The following is a 14,650-nucleotide window of genomic DNA, read 5'->3' on the forward strand; positions in this document are numbered from 1 at the left end:
AGCCCTCCTGACACCCAGTCATCCTGATGCCCAGCACCATGCCCTCCTGACACTCCAGCCTTTCTAATGCCCCAGCACCATGCCCAGATGTCCTGATCCCACTGTACCTGACCTTTCAGTACTGCGCTCTCCTGACCCTCTGCACCATGCCCCTCTGACCCCCCTATACCTTGCCCTCCTGACCTCTGTACACTGCCCTACATCAGGGATATGCAATTAGCGGACCTCCAGTTGTTGCAGAACTATAAATCCCATGAGGCATAGCAACACACTGACAGCCACAAACATTACACCCAGAGGCAGAGGCATCATGGGACTTGTAGTTTTGCAACAGCTGGAGGTCCGCTAATTGCATGTCCCTGCCCTACATGCTACTTAATTTAAAGTGACATTCATTTTAGTAGATTTTTCTAGGTTTTCTTCATGACATCTTTTAATTTGGGGGCTTGCTAGGAAATTTCTTCTTTTTTTTTTTTTTTTTTTTTTTTTTAAAGGGGGGGGCTCTGCACCCCAGTAAATGGCCGGGCAGGGGAATCCGCTATGCTGACTGGGTGTCATATGACGTGCAGCAGGATAAGCTAGTGGTGTGGTATGTCGTCTGACACACTGCATCTCTGATCTCGGTAAAGAGCCTATGATGTAGATTTGACGTGATTATCTGTGACCCATCATGTCTTTTTTTTTTTTTACCACATGTGAGACTTGGTGGCTGCCTAGCTACGTACAGTCCCCCAAAATCCAAAGGCCACCTTCCTTCTGAGGATCCGCTGGGTGCACGGATTACTGTAAAAATGTCACTGGCAGTGAAGGGGTTAACCGCTAGGGGGCAGAGTAGAAGTGTGAGTAGTTTTTTTTTACTGTAGGGGGGGCGTGGCTTGGCATGTGACATCACTGATCGTCTTTCCCTATAACAGGGAACAGACGATCAGTGACAGCCACACTAGGAAGCACGAGGAGAGGTTTGTTTACACTTACTCCTCCTCGTTCTTCAGCTCTGTGACCCGATCGTGGGACACCGGCGGTGATCGGGTCCCGCGGCCACGATCACGGAGCTCAGGACCGGGTCACTAGTGTGCCGCCGGTGGCCCGTGCACGACCCGTGGCTGGGCTCTTGAAGGAGAATGTACCTGTACCTAGCCGTGCCATTCTGCCGACGTACATCAGCATGAGGCGGTCCTTAAGTGGTTAAAGAGGAAGTAAACCCTCTTAAAAAAAAAAGAGAGAAAAAAAAAACACAAGAAAAAAAAAACAACATGAGGAAAAAAAAAGAGAAAAAAAAACCCTGCAAGAAAAAGGCATAATGAGCTAGTATGCATAGCACGATGCCCTCCGATCTTGCTCTTAGTAGTATAGGTCGAGTCAAATAATGCCAGGAACATATCAGGCCATGCGGAAGTCCCAAGATGAAACAGCATGCGAGTAAAGAAAAAAAAAACAGTAAGGAGAACAAAGAAAACAAAATTAAGAACAAACCCAGCCAAACTTGCATCCCAGAACTCCAGGCTTACATGGATCTTATCAGTGCAAAAGGGTTTCAACTGAAATCATACAGGTTTTGAGGTTGTCAACCTTAAAGCAACTGCTTTCGCTAGGTGTGATAAAGAAGGCATCTCCGATCTATAGATCATCAAATGAATAGGAAATATCCATATTCCAGGAAGAATCACAAGGAATTACTGGTGCAAGGACAAAGGGGTAGGTGTTGCTAGGTTCTGTTGAGCCATATGGCAGCCGCCTTAGAATTCGTGAAGAGTATCATTTCTCCACTTGCAACAATCCCAAGCTAAGGGGTACTGCATGGCGTATTGGATCTGAAGATTGAGGAGGCGTCTTAACATCCTCACACTGAGCTCTTAGCTTTTGGACTTCAACAGAATAATCTGGGGAAAAATAGGATTTTTTTTGTACTCACCGTAAAATCCTTTTCTCTGTAATTCACCGACTGACACAGCGTCTTCTCTTTAGACCATTGGGTTGTTATGCCACCTTCAGGCGAAGACCAGGCATTACATGTTAACATGTGATAATAAAACTAGAACTTTCTAATTCCGCCCAGGGGGTGGTCCCTTAGGTAACAACCCCTCAGCATGCTACTGCAGCCTCAGTACGTCAACAAGCAGTATAACGTAAAGAAAAATATGAGGGGCGGGTGCTGTGTCAGTCGGTGAATTAAAGAGAAAAGGACTTTACGGTGAATACAAAAAAAATACAATTTTCTCTTATATTCACCGACTGACACAGCTTCTTCTCTTTAGACCATTGGGACGTCCCCAAGCAGTGCCAAAATGAGGGGTGGGTAAACAGCATAAAACTTCATCCACCATGGCATGTGGGAGCTAGTAAAACTTTACCCACAAAAAAACTACAGTGTGTGGAAAAACCACCACAAAAAAACAGGGTGCTCCTCAACGGAGAAGCACTACCCTCAAACCACATCAAAAACTGTGGTAACAAATGCAACAGTGCATTAACTTAAAGGTACTGCGTTTTTACCCCAAAAAAACAGGAAAAAAGGAAAAAATTGCATATGCAATTGCAACTATACAGCCGCATGCAAAACTTTGCGGCCAAAACATGCATCACCCGATGCACTGACATCTACTTTGTATAACTTTGTAAACGTGTGGACAGATGACCAGGTAGCTGCTTGAGCGACAGATGTTTGATGTTGGAAGATCCAAGACATTCCGATTGCCCTCCTGGAGTGGGCCGTGATCGGAAAGGGGGGCACCTGCCTGTTCAAGGAGTAGGCTTGTACTACAATCTAATCCACCTGGAACTGGTGGCCAACGAGCCAGCCATGCCTTTCTGTGGACCAGCCACCAAAACAAACAGTGAGTCTGACTTCCGGAAGGGAACCATGGCAGACAAATACACCTTCAGAGCCTGAACCACGTCCAGAGCATGAAGGGCCACCTCCTTAGGAAGTGTCGGCTTAGGACACACAGATGGTAACACAATGTCCTCATTGATGTAAAATGCCGAGACTACCTTCGGCAGGAAAGACGGTTGGGGACGCAAAACCACCTTATTCTTGTGGATAACCAGATAGGGCGACTTGCAGGACAAGGCCGCCAGTTCCGAAACCCTCCTGGCTGATGTAATGGCCACTAGAAAGACCACTTTCTGGGAAACAGTCAACAGGGGAAACTCTCTGATATTTTCAAAAGGCGGTTTCTGAAGTGCAGATAATACCAGGTTCAGAGCCCACGGTGGTTACGGTGGACGCACCGGAGGGACTACATGTCGCACCCCTTGAGCAAAAGTACTCACTATAGAGTGAGATGCCAGGGGTCGCTGAAAAAGGACAGCCAAAGCTGATATTTGTCCTTTAATGGTGCTTAACGTCAATTTCTGGTCCACCCTTTGCTGAAGAAACAGCAGGAGCTAGAAAAGGAGCACGGATGCCACCCTTTCTCCTCACACATGGAGATGCAGGCCTTCCAGGTACGAAGATATATCTTCTGAGAAGAAGATTTCCGTGTTCTCAACATAGTTGGGATCACCGAGTCCAACAGACCCCGGTTCCTCAACACCTGGCTCTCAATAGCCATGCCGTTAAAGCCAGCGATGGTAAAGCAGAATGGAGAATCAGACCTTGAGACAGAAGGTCCTCTTGCAACGACAGTCGCCAGGGAGCGTCTGCCACCAGGCGCACTAGGTCTGCATACCAAGGACGCTGAGGCCAATCTGGGGCAACCAGTATTACTGGGATCCCCTCGACTTCCACTCTGCTAAGCAGATGTGGTAACAGTTTCAGTGGAGGAAAGGTGTAGATCAGCTGGTCCTGATCCCACAGAGCCACCAGCGCGTCTGACGCATCTGCCCATGGATCTCTTGTCCTGGACACAAATCTCGCCACCTTCCGATTGAGACGGGAGGCCAGAAGATCCACGTCTGGTGTGTCCCACCACAGGCACAGTAGCCTCTGAATGCAACGCCCATTCTCCTGGGTCCAGCATCCGACGACTTAGATAGTCCGCCTGCCAGTTCTCCACACCCGGGATGTAAATGTCCGACAGGGCCGGTAAATGTGGCTCTGCCCACCAAAGTATGTGAGTGACCTCCCGTGCGGTGGCCCAGCATCTTGTTCCTCCTTGGCGATTGATGTATGCCACAGCAGTGGCATTGTCTGACTGGATCCTGATCGGACGCCCTTGCAGTCTCATTGATCATGTAGAGAGGCATAGCCTGATCTCTCTCAGTTCGAGCAGATTGATCGGCAACTTGGATTCCTCCGTCGACCAGAGGCCCTGAGTTGACTGAACTCCCATTACTCCACCCCTGCTGAATAGGCTGGCATCCGTTGCGAACACCGTCCATTTCAGAGGTAGGAACGACTTCCCGGACTGAAGCACCGGGGACCTCTGTCACCAGATCAGGGAACCCCTGACTAACTAGCTTACCTGGATCTGAGAGACAACGGAGATCTGTCCCACTTTGTCAAGATCTCCTTCTGCTGGACTCTGGTGTGGAACTGGGCATATGGTACTGCCTCGAAGGAGGCCACCATGAGCCCCAGGATTCACATGCAGAAGCACAGCGATGACCACTTGCGGTTCATCAGCAGTTTTACCGCAGCTCTGAGTCTACAGCTTGTCTGAAGGGAGAAACACTCTCACTTCCCTGGAGTCCAGCAGCAAGCCTAGGTACTCCAAACACCGAGTCGGTACTATCACCAACTTTTTTTAGGTTCAGCAGCCACCCAAATTCTTGCAGGATCTGCATGGTGATCGCCACATCCTCTTCTAACTCTGAGGCGGAAGAAGCTCTCAGGAGGAGATCGTCTAGGTAACCCACGATCGCGCTCCCGCGTTGCCGTAGCAACGCCAACACAGGAGCCAATAATTTGGTAAAGACTCGGGGGGGCTGATACTAAACCAAAAGGGAGAGCCACAAACTGGTAGTGGGCTTCCCCGACTGCAATCGCAGAAACTTTTGATGTCGGAGGCATATGGGTATGTGCAGGTATGCATCCTGGATGTCTTAGGACGCCAGGGAGTCCCCTTGATGGAGTGCAGCGACTACTAAGCGAACTGATTCCATTCTGAACCTCTGTCCTTTCAAAAAGTGATTGAGGGCTTTTAGATCCAAGATTGTAGTTCCCAAGAAGGAAAGGGGTACATCCAAACAGATTTGAGTATAACCTCTGGAAACATTCCGATTCCGGAACAGGTACAATCACTCCGTGATTCAGCAGGACCCCTACTGCCCCCAAGAGGGCCTCCTGGAAATCCGGGAGAACGAGTATGCTGGAGGGGAAGAATCTCTTTTGCGGCCAAGAGAGGAAATCTATCTTGTAGCCGTAGGAAATCAGATCGCAGACCCATTGGTCTTACATTCGAGAGGACCACCGGGCTGCAAACTCCCGAAGGCGACCCCCCACCATGGGTGGGGGCAAACCTTCATGTGGTAGCACTTTTGTTCGCAGGCTTGTGGTTCCAGGGACGTTTCTGCCCTTCCGTGGTCGTCCTGTCGGGCTGGGGACGTTTAGCAGAAGCTCCGGGCGGACGAAAAAGACGTTTGTGAGCGGAAAAAGAGGGCCCTTGCCTACGGAGTGGCTCCTTAGCCTTCCTGGCCTGTGGGAGTAGAGTACTCTTACCACCTGTGGCATTCTTAATAATGTCATCCAAACAGGCGCCAAAGAGCCGGTTGCCAAGGAAGGGAAGATTCGTAAGGGCTTTTTTTGGATGCCTGGTCAGCAGACCAGCATTTCAACCAAATCAGGTGCTTCAGCACCACTACTGACACTGAAGCCCTGGATAACAGGGGGAGGGTATCCAGGGCCACGTCACAAACGTACTGAAGGCCATGCACAAGTTGGTCTGCTAGTTCCACGCAGACAGGAGAAGCCTACTGTTCTCCCAATTCGTGGTGCAACAGTTTTGCCCACTCAGTCAGTGTCTGCGACACAAGTGCGGATGCCAGTACTGGTCACATGGTTGAACCCACGACCGTAAACAAGGAACGAGCCACTGCCTCGGCCTTCCTGTCTGTGGGATCCTTAAATGCAGGAGTCCCCTCTACCAGGATCGTGGTTACTTTGTTTAACCTGGATAACGGGGGGTCCGCGACTGGAGGAGCCGACCACTTTTTGAGAAGGCTCTCCTCCTTGCGGTCAACCCCATTCCTTGTAAATGAATTTGTCAAAATAAGTCAGATACGGGAACACCTTAGGTGAATGGCTGGCTTATGGGACCCAAAAGGGACCGCTACATCAGTAGAGGGATCTGCTGGCTCCTGAATCTTCCGGGTATCACGCGCAGCAGTGCTCCAACAAGCGCTTTGTCGCGCATGGACCCGGACGGCGTCTCATCCTCACTGTGTGAACGGTCCTGGTCAGCGTCATCTGAAACGACAGAACTGGGGTCACCAGCCTCAGCAGGGCCCGAGTCTGCGTCAGAGCTCTCCCCAGAGGACGGGGGGGGGGGGGGCGCTTTTTAGCACCTTGCGCCCACGCACCTCCTCCATCTTGGCAACGAACGAATTGAGGACCGCTGACAAGGCGTCCAAGGGCACTGCGCATTCCACAGGCGAACCGGTTGCAATTGCCTGGACCTCAGGGGAAGAAACACCAGTTTCTGAAGCCATGTTGACCCTACCCTGTCTGCCACCCGAAGGGGACTTAGGACAGTGACAGTCCCACCCTCCTTACTGTTGCTGGCTGAGGGGCTCTTTCCCGCAGGACTCACCACCCGGAAGGGTTCTGCGCTATCCAGCAAGTAGTGCCTGTGGTCTCTGTTGGCTCCCAGGTGCAGAGGGATCTGCTCTGTGTCAGTGGAAGCTGCTGCTAATGGTGCTGAAAGCGCTCTGCAATGTGCTCAGGCTCAAAGGAAATGGCCGCCCAGCGTCCAGTATAAGGATATAAAACACTGGGAAAATGGCTGCCAGAGCACAGGGACACATGCTGCCACTATAGAAAGCTGAAAAACATGTTCAGGCTTCTAGAAAATGGCCACCGGCATCCAGTATAAGGACAAATCACAGGGAAAATGGCCGCCAAGCACAGGAGAACATGCTTTCCCTTGCCCACACCTAAGATGGCCGCTGATGCTGAAACCATGAGGGACAGAGCTGAACAAATGGCAGTGATCAACGCTGCAAGGGACACAGGCACAGCCTCACAGGCACCTCCAGGGACAGGAGAAACAGGACACAGTCAGCCAGCGCAGCCTCCCCACAGGTGAGAGCCCTTGTACAGGCACACAAACACACCACTCAGCAGCCACATGCAGCATCCCCCACAGGGAGGGGGGGGAGGGAAGATAGGGACAGGGAGAGAAGAGAGGGAGGTGAGGGACCCCCCAATCGACCTCCCAGGGAATGCCGGAGGCAGGGAGAGCTGTACTTACCAATCTTGAAGAGCTGGGAGACATTCCATTACAGACCCACTCTCTGATAAGTACAGGGTGGCTGCTGGCCTCGGCACACTGTGACGCAGACATCAGTAGCCTGGTCTATATATGCTCCTGGTCTAGGAGCATAAAAGCTCACCGACCACCTCTGGAGTTGAGGTTTCGTCGTGGCCGACCCAGTGCGGAGCTCTGGTCTGCACATGCTCGATGGCCAGGCTGGGGAGACTACAAGGATAAGGGTATCCAGCCTGTCACCCAGCCAGCTGTCGATAGCAGAACACAGGATCTATCATCTTGTGCAAAAAGCCAAGCTTCTGCAGAAAAAAAAAAAAGACGGACCGATGGGCACGTCAGGGTTCCTAGGTCCGTCTCCTTTACTAGGAAAAATAAAACTGAGGCTGCAGTAGCATTCTGAGGGGTTGTTACCTAACGGACCGCCCCTAGGGCGGAACTAGAAAGTTCTAGTTTTATTATCACATGTTAACATGTAATGCCTAGTCCTCTCCTGGAGGTGGCATAACAACCCAATGATCTAAAGAGAAGAAGCTGTGTCAGTCGGGGAATATAAGAGAAAAGGAGATTCTGGATCCGTTCACATCAATATTACCCCTAGTACAGGCTAGGGAGAGGATCTTGTCTGTGTAGTGAAGCATTTTTAAGATAAACAGACGCGATACATTACTCGGAGCCAGGGGTCTTGCAGGGATCCTGTGTGCTCTGTCCACCGCAAAGAAGGGAGTGAAGTTTTGCTTATCAAATACATCCAGCAACCATTTTTCAATACTCAGTGGGGTTCCTGCCTTTCATGCTCTCAGGAAGGCCCAGAATGCGCTCGTTATTTCTCCTGAGCCTATTTTCGAAGTCATCAATGTGATCAGTGTGGTGGTTATTTTGTAAACCTACTGCTTTTAGATCACGCTGGAAGGGGCCCATCTCATCCTCTATATTGCTCACCCGTCCCCCGCCAGAGCAGATGTGTGCTCCCGCGGTTTATGCATATTGTGCCATAATAGGGACATCCTCTCTTAGATGATGGAACTGAGTAGTCAGGGAGGCTAGTGTGTGGTTACAATTTTGCATGGCCATGAACACATCTTTGAGGGTAGGATCCTCAGTAGGTCCAGGCAGGGAGAGCTGACCGAGAGCAGGCTCATTCCTCTCCACCCCTCCCCCAACCTCCGGCCATTCCACCATGTCATCTCCCCTCATTCCCTTCTGTGATGTATCAGCCAGCGGTCTCTGTGTCCACTGTCCCAGACCTGGGTCCAGTATCGCTCCAAGATCATTTAGCCATCACCCTGGTGAGCGGGAGACTATGCAGTGTCAGTGTCACTAAGGAGCCGCTCCGGAGGAGGATGATTGCAGGGTAGGAGAGTGGCTGGAGATGCCTCTTTTTCTGGTATATAGCTGGGCATCAGCAGGAGCTCAGGAGAGCACATCCTCTCACATACTAAGCCTAGCCACGCCCCCTCTGCATTTTTTTTAAATACTATTTCTTACCTGGACCAATTATGACGGTTCTCACATACTGCACATTTTAAAATCTGCATTATTATTATTTTTTTGCTAGAAAATTACTCAGAACCTCCAAACAATATATATTGTTTGAAACTAGAGGCCCCAGCAAATTAAATGAGGTTTGTTGCAATTTTTCATGTTGCACAATATCCATGTCGAACGCATGTTCGACTCGAACACCAGCTGTTCGCCCGTTCGGCGAAGCCAGAACTCTGTGGGCTGTTCGCGCCAAATTCGTGTGGCGCTCACGGCCCACAATGCGCTGCGCCATCGCAGTGCATTGCTGGCTCATGATTGGCCAAGCATGCACTGTGACCCCGCCTGCTTGGCCAATCACAGCGCCGGCAGCGAGGAGAGCCATAATTGGCCACAGGGAGGATGCCAATTATAGCTCAGGCTGTTTAGTACACTCCCCACACTATATAAGGCCGCCAGCGTGGCAGCCTTGTGTAGTGTTCCGGCGTCTGCAGGAGTTAGTGGGTGTTGCGTGTCTTCAGAGCAATATACACCTGTATCTAAGCTTTATTGCTGTTCTCTAATTGAGCTATCTGCAGGAGTTAGTGGGTGTTGTGTGCCTCCAGCGCAGTATACACCTGTATCTGCCTTTATTGCTGTTCTCCAATAGAGCCATCTGCAGGAGTTAGTGGGTGTTGTGTGCTTCCAGAGCAGTATACACCTGTATCTGCCTTTATTGCTGTTCTCCAATAGAGCCATTTGCAGGAGTTAGTGGGTGTTGTGTGCTGCCAGCGCAGTATACACCTGCATCTACCCTTTATTGCTGGTGTTCTATAATAAAGGCATCTGCAGGAGTTAGTGGGTGTTGTGTGCCTCCAGCACAGCACAATATACACCTGTATTTACCCTTTATTGCTGGTGTTCTATAATAAAGGCATCTGCAGTAGTTAGTGGGGGTTGTGTGCGTCCAGCACAGCATACACTTGTATCTACCCTTTATTGCTGGTGTTCTATAATAAAGGCATCTGCAGGAGTTAGTGGGTGTTGTGTGACTCCATAACAATATACACTACCCAATTGCTGGTTTTCCCATCTCCCTGCAGGCCAGTACCATGTCTGGAAGGCCAGCAAGGAGAGTCAGACAGGCACGAGCCAATAAAAGAGGGCAAGCAGGCTCTGTGTCTAGAGACAACAGTGCTGGTCGTGGACGCAGTGCATCGTCATCAGCACGTGGCCATGGGACACGCTTGTCCTTATTTTCGGCAGTTGGACGTGTTAAGCCGCATCATGCTGAAGACTTTGTAGAGGGGATGACCAAGCCCTCTTCATCCTCTCTCACCCAGGCTCAGGGTACTAGCAAAGTAGCTGCCAATGCATCCTCTTCCCTCGTCTCAATGTCGTCATCATCAGTCACTCCTTCCCTAGACCCACCCTGTCCTGCTGAGGAGTCCCCCGAACTGTTTGAGCACAGTGTTGGGTACATGCTCCAGGAGGATGCCCACTGTTTTGAAGGCTCTGATGATGATACTCAGCTAGAGGAAGGCAGTAGCGTGAATGCAGAGAGAGGGGATGCTCAAGGACAGCAATCTGGCAGTTATGTTCCACAAGCTGCAGCATACTGCCAGGTTTGCTCCAGTGATGAAGAGAGAGGGGATGATGAGGTCACTGACTCCATGTGGGTGCCTGGTAGGAGAGGAGGAGGCGGAGCATCTCCAATGAGGCAGGACGCCCTCTGGGGGCCAGCTTAGGGGCAGCACACCGCCTGAATCACACCGCAGAGCTCCTCCTGTGCAGGGCACTGCCTCTGCACGTTATTCCAAAAGTTCTTTGGTGTGGGCCTTTTTTGAGATGAATGCATCAGATTGCACCACTGCTGTTTGCAACATATGTCTCAAGGGTAACTCGCGTGCCCAAAACATCAGCCGCTTGGGCGCCACATGCTTGACCAGACATATGTTGACCTGCCATGCATCGTGTTGGCAAGCGTACCTTAAAGACGCACACCAAAGAACAAAGCGGACCTATCCTTGCTCCTCATCAGCTGGGATCTCCAACCCCACTAGACCTTCAGTCTTCTCTCAAACCTGCACTGAGAGGAATGAAGGTGAAGAATTAGGTGTGTCACAGCCAAGTGCATGCGGACACTCTGCTAGCAGTACACCCACATCCGATTCTAGCAGGCAAATTTCCCTGCCCCAGCTGCTGGGCCTTAGAAAGAAGTTCACTCCCAACCATCCACATGCCCAGCGGTTGAATGCTAGCTTGGCTAAATTGCTAACACTTCAACTGCTGCCTTTTCAGTTGGTAGACTCGGCCCCCCTCCCTGAGTTTGTGCAATGTACAGTTCCTCAGTGGCAGGTTCTCCAAACGTCACTTGCCTCGCTGGACAGGGCGGTCAGTAGTAAGGTGCATATTACCACTGACTCATGGTTCAGCAGGCATGGACAGGGACATTACCTGTCTTTCACGGCCCATTGGGTCACTCTTCTGGCAGCTGGGAAGGATTCAGAACAAGGTGCAGTAGTGGTGGAGGTTTTTCCCGCCACCACGCCTCCAAAATGCTACTACTGGTTGTGACACACCTCTCTCCTCCACCCCCTCCTCTTCTTCCTCCATGGCCTCTTCCAGTGCTCTGTCCTCAGAACCAGCGGTGCTCCGTAGGCGTTCAAGGGGCTACGCAAGTACGCAGGCTAAAAGATGCCATGCCGTGCTTGCGCTGGTTTGTTTGGGGGACAGGAGCCATACTGGGGCAGATATTTTGTCAGCTCTGCAGAGGCAGGCCGAGAGGTGGTTGACACCACGCCAGCTTAAGCCAGGATTGGTGGTTTGAGACAATGGCATCAACCTCCTCTCCGCCCTCCCACAGGGATAACTGACCCATGTGCCCTGTGTGGCTCACGTCCTTAACCTGGTGGTGCAGCGGTTCTTGGGCAGGTACCCGGGGTTACAGGATGTCCTGAAGCAGGCCAGGAAAGTCTGTGTGCATTTCTGCCAATCATTTAATGCCTGTGCTCGGCTGGCTGAGCTCCAAAAGGAGTTGAACCTGCCCAAGAACCACCTTATATGTGACATGCCCACCAGGTGGAACTCAACGTTGGCCCTGCTGCAACAGCTGCACACGCAGCAGAGGGCCATCAATGAGTACCTGTGCGACTACAGCACCAGGACAGGGTCAGGGGAGCTCAGTTTTTTTCTCACCACGCCAGTGGGGCATGATCAGGGATGCATGCAGTGTCCTGTCACCGTTTGAGGAGGCCACAAGGATGGTGAGCAGTGACAGTGCATGCATCAGTGACACTGTACCTCTTGTCCACCTGTTGGAGCATACGCTGAGTGGAATAATGGACAGGGCACTTGAGGCAGAACAGAGGCAGGAAGAGGGGGGGGGGCTTCCTTGCCTCTCAAGGCCCCCTTTATCCAGACAGTGTTCCTGCTGTCCCACCCATCACACAGGAAGAGGAGGAGGAGGATGATTGTGTCAGCATGGAGGTGGAGGCTGGCACTCAGCATCAGCAGTCTTGTAGGGATGATTTACAGTCCCAAGAAACCAGTGGACTTCTACGTGGCTGGGAGGAGGTGGCTGCAGATCATGTTGTCCTTAGTGACCCAGAGGACTCCGGAGCGAACGCCTCAGCTAACCTACGCTGCATGGCCTCCCTGATCCTGCAAAGCCTGCGGAAGGATCCTCGTATTCTTCGGATCAAGGGGAGGGACCATTACTGGCTGGCCACTATCCTTGATCCATGGTACAAGAGTAAGCTTGTGGGCCTTATCTTGCCGTGGCAGAGGGAGCAGAGGATGAGACATCTCCGGGAGGCCTTGCAGAAAGGTCTGTGCAACACGTTCCCAGAGACTGGGCGCTTACAAACTCCTGGTCCTGGACGTGTTGCTGAGGCTTCGGTCAGAAGGAGCAGTGGAGAAGGTGGCCGTCTGACTGATGCGTTCAGAAATTTTTAAGTCCGCAGCCCCAAGGTATGATCGGTTCCAGCAACCATTGCCAGCGTCTGATTTACATGGTGCAGGAATAGCTAGGGGCAAGGTCAGACTTGGACACCTTTCCCACCGAAAATCCTCTAGTGATAACCCCACCCTATCCTCTAGTGATAACCCCTCCCTAGGTTTTCCAAAAAGCTTAAAAAGATTTTTTGACTGGAGCTACACTTTAAAAATGTACCAGTTCAAAATTACAAACAGATTCTACTTAACACAACAAACCTACACAGTCCCTGTCTTGTTTGCACCGCCTGTATGCTGCTGTTCGGAGTATATAGGGCCTGGGGGCCCCACGTCTTTCCTTTTTTTAATATGGGTATAGGGTTCCCCTTAATATCCGTACAAGACCCAAAGAGGCTGGTAATGGGCAGGGGGGGCCTACCCATGCCATTTTCTCAATGATTTTCATCCATATTGCCGGAACCAGATATTACACTAAAACAGCAAGCAGTTTTAAATGACTTTTTTCCCCCGTTAAATGTTATTTTGTGCAGGGACTGTTCTAAACATGGGAAACATGTGCCACTTCACAGGCATACTATAGACACCCCCCAGGCACGATATTTAAAGGAATATTTCACTCGTCATTAAAATCAGTGCTCCCGGAAAAACAGCCGTTTTTAAAAACATTTTAGGCATTGACCCATGTCCCCTGGGGCAGGAGCCAGGTCCCCAAACCCTTTTAGGACAATATCTTGCATATTAGCCATTAAAATTAGCACTTTTTATTTCGAACGTTCGAGCCCCATAGACTTCAATGGGGTTTTAAAGTTCGTACGAATTTTCAGTCCGTTCGAAAGTTCTGGTGCAAACCGAACCAGGGGGTGTTCGGCTCATCCCTACCGGTGATGTAACCAGCTGAATCCAGGATGAATATCTCTGAAATGGTGCATGTTTAGGAGATATTCATTTTACCTACAGATAAGCCTTACTAGAGGCATTCTTTACCTTTTACCTGTAGGTAAGAATCACAAAGCAGGCTTTACTACCACTTTAAAACTGAGCACACCCATAGAATGGCTACAAACATTAAACTTATTAATGGGCAACACATTAAAAGGACTTTACAGATTATCAATTTAGAGGTAAACAGGAGGTTTGGCACAAGAATTACTGCTCTCACTCATGGTTGCATAAATCACATGTGACTGATGATGATTTGTTTGCATTTGCACATGAACATGGGGGTACTTTAAACTTTTTGTTATTATCTACATATTTATATTTTTGCACCACCTCCAATTTTTTTTTTTTTAAGCAACTTTATTGCCATCACAAGAAAGGTACAGCATCCCGTATGACAAAATGGTCAATAAAAGATGCTCTTTACCGAGTCTAATAGACCCCAGATCTCTCCTCTGCCCTCAAAAGCATCTGATCAAATTGAGATTGTTCTGGCTTGTAAAGCATCTTATCAAACTAAAGTGAAAAACAGGAAGTTTCTTCTGGTTTCATTCAGAGTATGGGTGGGTACAGATACTTAATGTTCAGTTGGCTGGACAGAATGCAGTGGTCCCAGGCTACCCGATTGCACCAGGAGTCCAGGAACAGATATGGGGGGGGGGGGGGGGCTTCTTCCAGGCCCTGTAGAAGTGATCGGGTAGCTGTAGAGCTGCCCATTGCCAGCTGCAAATATCAATGCTGTAATTATGCCTGCAGCTGCAACCACAATCCCAGTATAACCACTTCCACCTTAGAACATACAGGTACACGCCAAGAGTGTGAAGTGGTTAAAATGCAGCTGGAATGTGATGTAATAACTGTTATATGATCTCCATTATAATGGGGGTCCTTAGTCTGCTTCACTTTTCCTACTGTTGCCATTTTCA

This window comes from Lithobates pipiens, unplaced genomic scaffold, assembly GCF_037356315.1.
Source record: "Lithobates pipiens isolate NorthernLeopardFrog02 unplaced genomic scaffold, aLitPip1_a1.2 Scaffold_8, whole genome shotgun sequence".
NCBI lineage: Eukaryota > Metazoa > Chordata > Amphibia > Anura > Ranidae > Lithobates > Lithobates pipiens.